The 9,908-nt window shown below is 41.3% G+C and overlaps 1 protein-coding gene across 1 annotated transcript in view; it reads right to left on the bottom strand.

The window, feature by feature from the left end:
* Nucleotides 1-9,908, bottom strand: part of LOC122795685 (coiled-coil domain-containing protein 166-like) — a 1,310,434-nt gene that overhangs the window by 775,832 nt on the left and 524,694 nt on the right. The window lies entirely within an intron of this gene.

The following is a 9,908-nucleotide window of genomic DNA, read 5'->3' as shown; positions in this document are numbered from 1 at the left end:
ATTTTAAACACTGGGATTGTCCCTTTAAAGATGTACCTGCAGTGTACTCTACTGGAAAAGAACAGAAATGTATATAAATTATTAGAACTGTGTAAATATATATATTTTAACAGTGAAACCTGGCACACAGAAGGTTAACTTGCAAAACTTCAGAAAAACAGTTGAAATTAAATTATTTTATAACTGTGCCATAAAATATGGTTTCAGTGCAACAGGTGACACAATGGCTAGAACTAGAAGTTTTTTTTGTATTGTCTTTAAATGTGGAGAAATGTAAATTATTTTACGACTTCCACCATTTGCCTTAGATTTAAGAGAAGTCCTTGTTTATGTATTTTCACAGAGAGATGCTAAATGCTACTAGTTGCAGTGGGTGTTTTCACCTGGGATAGTCAGATGATAATAGGCGATGTCATTGCTGCAAGTATCCCAGAGCAATATTTGAGATATTAATTTAAGAACTTTCTGAGAGAGGTAGGGCATTTTGTATTTTGTCTTTGCCCTGACAGCATCAGCTGGAAGACCCGCTCACCACGTGTGTCTTGCCTGGTTCTGTAACTAAGTTAACTAGGGTACAGTAATTTCTCTTAGATTCAGACAGGAATATAGTGAAGTATAGATTAGATGTTCTCTTTATTTATTTATGACAGTCCTCCAATGTTTTAAATATTTCCCGTGATTTTGAACTCTGAAGTAACTGTGATTATTTACTGAGTACTTTCTTTTTCTTTTATTATTTATTATTAAATATATTTAAACTTTCATTGGTGATGATCTGTGTAGAGACATATTTATGTTCTGAGAGTACTTGCATATTTATTTGGTGATGCTGTGTGGGCCACTCCTAATAGCCTTGCTCCTGGTCAAACTACCACTTGTATCGATAGTAACATTACACAGTAAGACTGGACACCCTTTGTTAAGGGCCTTAAAGTAGCTGATAAAAAGCTGGCTGGTGGCAGTAATATCTATGTTATAGTCTGGGCAAAAGATGTCATAGCTTGTAAACCTGTGTCAGCCTTTCCCAGGTGTGTGTGTGTGTGTGTGTGTGTGTGTGTGTGTGTGTGTGTGTGTGTGTGTGTGTGTGTGTGTGTGTGTATGTGTGTGTGTGTGTGTGTGTGTGTGTGTATACGTGTGTACATCAAATCTCAGAGAGTACGTATGTCAGCTACTTGGGCAGGGACACGAAGCACTGGTTGGACAGAGAGGGTGCTGGAGGTTTTGGCTTGGACACTCAGCTGAGATCTCAACTCTATAGCTCTGGCAGTGGGAGTCTTATTGGGGATCTGGTGAAAGAAGGAGAAACTAGCCCCAGACTGACTGTGGTCTCTGTGTGCTCTTAAGGGAAACTGCACTTGATGCAGAGAGCTGCATCTGGCAATACTGTGTGTGTAACTTGTCATCCTCCCAGTGTGTACATCCCTCACTGTTGCCAGTGGTGAGGATTGAGGCTCCTTGATTACTGTGCCAGTGGTGGGGTGTTACACTAATTGCTAGAGGAGCTCCAATAATGATAGAATAGGGAATAAAAAGATAGTAATGGTAGACTTGTGGTAGTAATGACCTACTGGCAAGGGAGAAGGATTACACTGGAAAGTATTTATAGAACACATATATCTGCTATTATGGAGCTTAAGACAATTTTGGGAGAAATAATCAACTTTCAGCAGGAAATATTATTTATAAGTGGGGACTAGAACATGATTTACAACAGTGAGGATGCATCATGGGGACCTAGATGGAAAAAAATATAATAAAATAGGGTAGACTTCTTAAGGAATTTATGAAAATGTTTAGTATGGAAGATGTGAGTGGTAGGAACTAAGAGAGAATTTGCATATTATTCCCCAAGGTACAATAACTGGGCTAGACTAGACAGAAATTATATTTCACAGGAACACATGCATTTAACTGAAAGCTTTGACCCACATTTAATAACTATTTCAGTTCACATGACAATGATAATTCAGATAAAATGCAGGATAAAGAAATAAAAATTAGATACTGGTGCTTTCCCACCTATCTGTTAAGAAAAATAATTTAAGGTTTTAATTTAAGCTGTACCATGAGCCTCTATTCTTGATCCACTCCTCTTTAAAATTCTCACCAACACCCTCCACACATCCACACAGCAGGCCTCTTTAATACAGTGTATGCAGATGAGTCCACACTCATTTGCATATTTAACAACGTGACAAACCTCGAAAAGATTACTCAGAAATCTTTAACAGCAAGTGAAACATGGCTTCATAGCTCACAACTCATGCTTAACCCTAAAAAACCCTACTACTTTTCCCCCCTAAATCCCTCTCTCATGAAAAAACAAAAAAAGTCCTCTCTCTTGAAATACAACCACTGAAGTCACTTCTCATAGCAAGTTATTAGGAATGATAGTGGACAATAATCTTAAGTTTGAGCTGCATATACAAAATTGCATAAGAAAAACTCATAAAAAATAGGGATGCTTTATACAGCCAAAAACTTTCACCGATGCAACTAAAGTTACACTTGCCAGTACTTTTCTCCCCCCCCCCCACATTTCTTTATGATGTTCTTTTTCTTATTAACTTTCATGCATGACAAAAATCAAAACTTGAGCAATGCTATAACAAGGTTGCTAAATCTGCAGCAAATACTCCTTTCAGAACCCATCACTGTATAGCACTAAAAAGCCTAAATTGGTTAGAATTACCCCAACAACTAACACAAACACCTTTTTACCATCTATAAAATTATCCAAAATCCATCTCCTTGTCCAGCACAAAATAATATTCTGTGCCACTATGTTCCTAGTTGGTCATTACGACTCAATGACCAAATACTTCTGCCTGTCCACAAACTTATCGAATTTGCTGGCATTATAGGATCATAGGAAGTTACTAGGCTATTGGTCCTGAGGCCCTTACAAGCCTAGCCAATAATTTAGCCCATGTGCTGACAAGTCAGCACTCAGTTCTCTCTGTCCAGCAGGGACACAGGTGGAATCCCAGGGATGTATTTTCTGTTCCCCATTCAGTTATCTAGGTTGCGCTTAAAAAGGGTTAATGAGGTACTCTGCTTGATGTGGAGAGGGAGTATATTCCACAGAAGGGGGAGTTTCTGGGACACAAATCTGACTTGCCAACAAGTCCTATTGATGTCACAGACCAGGCTGAGGTTGCACGCGGGTTACTCAAGTGGAGCTTGACTTGCGGATATGCAGCAGTCCCATTAAGGCGGGGTCTGAGACTACTCTGTATGCCAGACAGAGGTCACCCCTGAGAAGTCTGTATAAGACTGAGTACAGGGACTGGGTGTTTAGCCTATTTGTGTAGGGTAGATGTTTGAGGCCCTATATTCTCCTGATGAAGAACCTCCTGTGGTCTCTCCAGCTGCTGCATGTGCTTTGTGAGGTACATGCCGAAAGGGGGCATTGTACTCAATAATGGGTGTTATAAGGGAAGAATATAAGGATGTTATGACCTCATTGTCCCTGGATGAGATAGTCTTACTAATAAGGAGGGCCATGTAGAAAGCTTTCCGTACAATGGAGGCAATATGACGGTCAAAAGTCAGTTTGCTGTCACCCTGGGTGCCCAACTCCCTCACAACTGACTGTGTACTTAAGAATCTGTTATTAATATGATAATTTGTGGGGTGTCACTCTCTCCAAAGGGGATGATGATGCATTTAGTTTGAGGCCATGTTTCTGGCACCAGTCATTTGTTTGGGTGAGACCCTCCTGGAGGATGTCCACAACACTAGGGTAATTGATGACAGTGCCCAGCTTGCAGTCATCTGCAAACTTGGTCAGCCATAGCCCACTGGTTTTGGCCTGCACCTCAGAAAAGTATATCCCAAAACAACAGAGGCCCAAAGACCAATCCCTGGGGTACATTGCTCATTACAGGTTTACTGCTTGAGGTGGCTTCCTCTGTTTTGACTAGGTGGGTTATATCCATAAGCCAGTCTGCTACCAATCTGGTAACATACAGATTGATTCCTAGCTGAGAAAGATTATCTATTATACCCAAGTGGGGAATAATATCAAAGGCTTTGGCCAGGTCAAGGTAGGTGGTGTGCACCATCTTCCCCTTGTCCATGGCTTTGGTGACTGTCTCAAAGAAGTCACCAAATCTAACAGGCATGACCTCCCCTTGATGAAACTAAAGTGTGTGGGATCGAGTGTTTGGAGGTTGACAATGTTGTTGTTAATGAGGTCCATGATAATCTGCTCCATGGCCTTGCAGATCAGGCTAGTTACGAAGATGGGTCTACAATTTCCTGGATAAGTAGATGTTCCACATTTGTGCAAAGGGATGGCAGTGGCTGTCCACTCGGCTGGGATGATGCTGGTACTCATGCTTTGGTTGAATAGGGTGCCTAATGTTGCTGCAAGTTCCTGTCTGCATATATATAGGATGCAGCCTGGAATGTTATCGGGTCCCATGGAGGCTGTATTTTTTGCCTTTGAGAGGGCCGTAATGACTTGCTCCCTAGAGATAAGAGGGGGGGGGCAGGTGCTGGGGATATCTTGATTTACTGATGGGGGGGACAGAGGGGTGAAGTTTTCACTGAATCTGTCTGCCAGCAGGTTGGCTATATTTACTGCATGTGTGTGTGTGTGTGTGTGTGTGTGTGTGTGTGTGTGTGTGTGTGTGTGTGTGTGTGTGTGTGTGTGTGTGGTCTCCTTGGCAACCAGTTCTGAGCAGATCTGTGTGCTTCCTTTGAGATTGCAGACATATGTGAAGAAGGCCTTGTGATTGTCTTTAGTAGATGTAGCCAGTTTGGACTCAAAGTTTGCTTTGGAGGATTAAACTAGTCTGTACTCATACCATGTTGCTAAGGCCTGGAACTTCTTATCTCTTTCCATCAGGTCAGTACCTTCCCTCTTATCCTTCAAAACCATTCTGAAAGGGTTTCAAGCCAAAAGCAGACTCTGTTCTTGATCAACATCAGGATAAACTATATTCCTAAATGTGAACAAATGCTTATTCAAACTTTACATCTTACTCTCCCTTCTCACTCACATCCTTTCTTCTATCAGTTTCTCTCTAAATATACCATAAGCATGCTTTTCTCTCACTTTGTATTGCAATTCCTGTTTGTATTATACTAACTTACCTTTAATTTCTCTATAAACTGGCTAAAATGTCTCTAAATATTAAATCATTGTCATATAACTTGCATGTATTCTTAGCCAATGTTTTCATGTCATGTCTAATCTGGTATAATTATTTAAACTTTATTTGTTTTATGCATTATTTTTAAAGACTATAAAATTATTGTTCTTTAAATGTTTTATAATACTTTTGAGCTTTTCTCCCCTAGCTTCCGCTAAAAATGGGCTTCTACCCAGCTGGACTTTCCCAGTAATGAAATGTCAATGAGCAACAAATAAATAAATATGAAATAACCCTACATACCATTAGGGGGATGGTGGGTGGATGTAGCTACAGCAGCAGTGAGGAATTTGAACATCTGCTGTTATGGATAAGTGCAATTTACACAATTCTACTATGTTCATCATTCTATGTTCATCCTTCTCACTGCTGGGAGGAGGAAGGCTGTATCCTTGGAGCATGGTCTTAGCAAAGCCAGTACTGGATCTAGACAAAAAATTCAGTATATAATTCCTTGTACAGGATTATACAAATGACCATTTAACTTGTAGATTCCACCCTTTTTCAATATGCCATCAAAGAAGACAAGGTCCTCGGACAGTGTGCTTTAATACTGCCTGGAACTTGTTTATCATCGTGGGTATAACAAAAGGCAACAGTTGAGGACAACCAAGTGAAGATCATCTGTTTGACATGGGTTATCCTTTCTTAGACCCAACACTGAAATAAACAGCCGACTGGCTTTTCTAAAGGACTTGGTTCTATCAAGATAGTAGCGAGCTGCCTATGTATGTTCAGAGTATGTGGAATCCTTTCTCCATGGTTCTGAGGGTTAGGACAGAACACTGGGAGAATGATGGCCTGATTCAAAGAAACTCTGAAACAACTTTGGGCATGAATGACGGATTTGCACTTACTGATATCCCATACTAAAATCAGATCAGATAGGGTTTATCCACAAACATAGCTTGCAACTCAGATGTCAGAGCAAAGAACAGAACAGTTTTTCATGTACTGAACCTTAAATCTTCCTGATGTACAGGTTCAGACAGAAATGTGGTTAACTTTTCCAGCAGAAAATTAAGAGCTCAGGAAGGAGCAACCTGTCTACAAGGTGATCTTAGGTGAAACACTCCTGTCAGAAAGTATTTTATAAGAAAACACTGAAGAAAGAGAAGGATCCATGGCCATTCTGAAGTGGTCACAAGATGTACCTTGACAAAGATAACAGAGGCTAGTAACTCACACAACCAGTACCTGATTGTTCTCTGGCGCTTACTTCCTATTCTCTGATTACCCTTGGTTCTATCCTCAGTGTTGTTTCTGGGTCTGTAAGCAGGATAATCATCCAGGCAATAAAGTCCTGTTACTCCTGTTGTGGCCTTGATAAGCATTTTCACTGACACATGCAGCCTTCTGTACGGGTATCTGTCCCCTGGTTATAGTGTCCATGGTGCTTGGTGGGCACCTGTCCTTAACTACTAAGCTGCCATGTGGCACACCCAGCCTCCATTACATGTCAGGCTGGGTGTGCCACATGGCAGCTTAATGGTTAAGGACAGGTGCCCACCAAGCAGCATGGACACCTGTCCTTAACCATTAAGCTGCCATGTGGCACACCCAGCCTCCATTACATGTCAGGCTTACAACAAACCAGACTGCTTTCCCTTCTTTTGGTTTAATTTCTCCAAGTCTTTTGGCTTTCTAATACCATGACTGGAATGGGCCCCATTCCTAAGTCAGGATATAATTAGAGTTCATGACATTAGTATTGTTTCATCTTTAATGCTAGCCAAAACTGCTCTTCGCAGCACCCGCAATGTGCCCAGAAGTGACTTCTCCTTCAATTCATATGGAGTTACATGCATAGGTAGCATATCAAAATATGACTGTAGATTATTTTTTTATTAGACCCATTGTTCCAACTACTATTGGAAATGTCTGGGTATCTTTCTTCCACATTACTCTCATTTCTGTCTACAAATTCTTCTATTTTATGATTTTGTGTCTCTCTATGAGACACTGTAATCGCTAGGTATAGCAATTTCAATGATTAATGCTTTTGTCTTTTTTCATGGACTACTATATCTGGTTTTCTCACATCTATTTTTTGAACTGTTGTTAATGGGTGATCCCGTGTGATGTACAATTCATCATTCTTTATAATGCTTTGTGGCTAATGCTTCCAATTGTTTCTCACTACTTCTATATTGTAGTGCTTCAACAATCCCCAGTGCAACATTCTTGCCACATTATTGTGCCTTTTAGTGTACAGGTCCTCTGCCATGACTGTATTACACCCAGGATGAGTAATCTGTTACTGCCTGCTCATTCTCACCCTCCACAGTCTGTTTGCTTCACACCAGTCTTGCTAAGCAATCCTCGGTCACAGTCAGGGCTTAATCCCCCTGAAACCTACTTCAGGTTTTGATGAGCAAGAACTTCCACTGACATTGAGGTACTCCCACAAGAACTGTTATAAGATACCCAGTCCTTCCTCTTTCTTATCCACCCATCAATTACCCCTGTTGAAAACATGGTCAGTAGGCCTGCACTTGTGGCATAAAGACATAAAGCCCTGACTACAGCTTGCTCAGGTGCTTGACAGTGCAGGAAAGGAAGGAAGGGCAGAATGGTGGGCTATGGTCAAGATACTCCTACTGTGCCAATAAATGATCTGACCTCAGTCAGAAGATGGAGACAAATTATGAGGGTTATTGGGTTGGGGGTTGGTATAAAGGATTGGAGGCTGGTATAATGGTTACGGTGTTTACCTCATAGGCACAAGGTAAAGTGCTTAATTCTCAACTCTGGATGGGAAATTGGCTATATTTAAAATTGCCCACAAAGGCAGTTAGTCTAGTACTTACTTATGGACTTCATTATATTTGAGCACCAATGGTACAGTCCCAGATAGCGTCATAATTATTGGGTCGGCACCAACTAGAAAACTGTAAGTGCCAAGATTTTCTAGTTGGAGAATTTCTTGCCTCCTTTAGTACCTGCTACACACCCACTAAAAAGAGGTGCTAAAAAGGTATCAGAATCTAGTAGATACAGGTACATAATCCCTGGTGCGACCCTAGTTCTTGGCTAGGCACAAACTAGAAAATCTTTTCCACTTGCCCATATAAGATTTTCTAGTAGCAGGCTTACCTGCCAGCTCTAGTACCTGCTGTGCATTCTCTGAAAAGAAATGCCTAAAAGGAATTAGAACTGAATTATACAGGCAAGTTAGTTAAAGATGTTTGAGATTGGAGTGTGTGAGTAGGTCCAATTTAAGAGGAAGCTTGTGGTAATGTCCTATGGCCAGTTCCATAAGAAAAGAGAAAATACAGTTGTGTACACTTACCATAAATGTAGATGTTCGTCGAGTGTATTCACTGTTGCAGTCATTACATTTGGGTAATCCTGCTGGCAGGTTGCCCTCAGTCGGCCTGAATTCCAAAGTCCTGGGTCCTGCGCCGGACGCTGTCGCCCCTTCCCTGATGTCAGGTCATCAGGGGTATAAAAGATGCAGCTGACGCCATTTTCTTTTTCTTGCACCAGATGTCAGGTGCCCACTAAAAGGGTAGCCAAAATTTATATACATATAAATACATGCACCAATATAAACTTTACCTTCATCTACATGCAAATACACCACATATGTTGTATAAATCAGAGAAGGAAAGATAGGTTCCATCAGAAGAAAGGGGGATGGCGGGTGGGTAACCTGAACTGCAACAGTGAATACACTCGAACATCTACATTTATGGTAAGTGTACACAACTGTACTATGTTCTTCGTGTTTCGCTGTTGCAGTCATTACATTTGGGTAGAGTCCCAAAGCTATGGATGGGAGGGTGGAGCTAAACAGCATTAGGAGTGGCTATGAGGCCCTGCAGAACTGCAGTGGCAAAGCCTGCCTTGGATTTAGAGTAGAGTGGCAGATGATAGTGCTTGGTAAAGGAGTGCACTGAACTCCAAGTAGCAGCCTCTAAAATGTCCTTGGTTGGTACTCCCCTGAGAAAGGCTGCTGAAGTGGCTGCAGCTCTCTTTGAATGTGGCCTAATGCCCTTAGGCACTGGCTTTCCATGGTGTAAATAGCAGAAATGAATGCAGTGGCCTATCCACTTTGAAATAGTCTGCTTTGAGATAGCCTTTCCTTGTGATCCTGCAGCATATGCCATTAGTAATTGCTCTGTGTTTCGGAAAACTTTGGTTCTGTCCAAGTAGAATCTAAGCTGTCTGTATACGTCCAAAGAATGCAGAATTCTCTCCCCCTTGTTCTGTGGATTTGGATAAAAAGTTGGCAGCTGAATAGTTTGGTTAAGAGACACACTGGACACCACCTTAGGCATAAATGTTGGGTTTGTCCTCAGAGAGACCCTGTCTGGATAAACAATGATAAAAGGTTCCACAGCCATGAGTGCCTGAAGCTCTGAAACTCGTCTTGCAGAAGTTATTGCTAGGAGCAGAGCTGTTTTCCAAGACAAAAACTTTATATCAGCTGTAGCAGCTGGCTCAAAAGGTGGCAGGGTGAGTTTTTCCAAGACATAATTGAGGTCCCATGCAGGCATTGGTAATCTTCTTGAAGGCCTTAAGTTTTTGGCTCCTCTGAGGTACTGTTTTAGTAAGGGATGAGAAAAGATTGGTGGCTCTGTATTGTAATGAGCCAAAATGGCAGAGGCATGAATTTTAATAGATGAAAAAGATAGACCTTTGTCCAGCATCTCAGTTAAGTATTGCAAAATCTGAGGAATATTTGGCACAGCTGTATCGGTTCCTTGTGCCTGGTTCCAAGCACAAAATCTCTTCCATTTT

This window comes from Protopterus annectens, chromosome 2.part2, assembly GCF_019279795.1.
Source record: "Protopterus annectens isolate FY-2018-M chromosome 2.part2, PAN1.0, whole genome shotgun sequence".
In the NCBI taxonomy this organism is placed as follows: domain Eukaryota; kingdom Metazoa; phylum Chordata; order Ceratodontiformes; family Protopteridae; genus Protopterus; species Protopterus annectens.
The sequence above is the reverse complement of the archived record's forward strand: the minus strand, read 5'-3'. Positions and strand labels throughout refer to the sequence as shown.